This window comes from Rhagoletis pomonella, unplaced genomic scaffold (assembly GCF_013731165.1).
Source record: "Rhagoletis pomonella isolate Grant_MI unplaced genomic scaffold, Rhpom_1.0 Rhpom_scaffold_00001, whole genome shotgun sequence".
NCBI classification, from domain to species: Eukaryota; Metazoa; Arthropoda; class Insecta; order Diptera; family Tephritidae; genus Rhagoletis; species Rhagoletis pomonella.
The window spans coordinates 87274772-87276283 of record NW_023458555.1 but is presented as its reverse complement, the minus strand read 5'-3'; positions in this window follow the sequence as shown (position 1 = coordinate 87276283).

Below are 1512 nucleotides of genomic sequence, written 5' to 3'. Positions count from 1 at the left end.
AAAATATCACAGCTTAATGTTGTTTATCGCTTATCTGCTCGTCTAATATGTCCAATTGCTGCCCGGTATGCGCAATTTATGTTATCCACGTCTTCTTTGAAGTTCATCGCGTCCTGTATTCTTTGTTGTATTCGCAGACCTTCTAATGTTAATCTTGTCCTCTCCCTCCTTTCTACGTCTAATATTTTGGTGTTTTCGAAGTCTGCTGCGTGTCCGCTAATTATTAAGTGTTGGGCTAGTGCTGTTGTTGTCTTTTTGTGTTTTGCGTCAGTTTGGTGTTCGTTGATTCTGACGCCAAGTGCTCGCTTTGTCGTGCCTACATACAGTTACTGACAATAAAATAGAATCAAGTCGGTTGTTCCGAAACAATCAGCGGTTTTTCCTCTTTGCTATATATTTCCGATAACTTTCGTCTGTAATCGAATTAGTACACTATTTATCGTTTAAGATGTGATAATGGCAACACTTTTTCGTTTTACTGTTATGTTTATGCTTAAAATTTGCAAGAGTGTACTTTGACTATTGTGGCAATAAAATAGAATCAAAAAAGGAAACAAGCAATTCGAAGTGATTTTTGGTGCGTAAACTGTATTGTAAGTTATAAATTGGCGTATTTAAACAATTCTTAATGAAATTTGCGTTAATTTAGGAAAAATGGGTCGCGGAAAGCGTTGTACTGCAGAAGAACGTAAACACATACAAAATTTGCAAAAAAATGGTTTTACGCAAAGGGAAATCGCAAAAATTATTAATAGATCACAAAAATTTGTGTTTACTGCTCTATCTCCTCCAAAAGAATGCAAACTGAGAGGCCGACCACGCAAAACAACGCCAGCGGACGATAATTTCATAGAGGTTATCAAAACGCGATCCTTTCAAATCGGCTGCGGTCATTCAAAAGGAAATAAATGTGGAAATATCTTCAAGAACTGTTGCTCGTCGTCTTGTAGAAAGGAATCTATTCGGCAGATTGTCACGAAAGGCTTTTTTTTTTTTTTTAATATGTATGTTGGCCTCTTTAATTTCTAAGTTTAGTATTTTCATTGTAAATTGTTTCTCAATCTTTTGCATTTCCATTTTTGTTGTATCCAGTGTGAACCACTTGCTATGCAATTAAGCAGTACAACAAGAATCATAAGGAACTTGGCAAACAACAACAAAGATTAAAATTTCTACTAAAATGCAAAGATTTCGGCATCACACCACCACATCTAAAGAACAAAACGCACAAAATCAAACTTGGGTTCAAACTGGATACAACAAAAATGGAAATGCACAAGATTGAGAAACAATTTACAATGAAAATACTAAACTTAGAAATAAAAGAGGCCAACAAACATATTAAAATAATTCGCACGGACTTAATACACATTAGGGAGGACCTCCGTAAAAAACTGCAATTCAATGATTTTAACCTAGTAACAGAAAATCTAAATACATTTCTCAAGGACATTAAAACGAAAACCGAGGAGAATCTCAATCATAAACTGCAAACACAAATTGACCGCAACT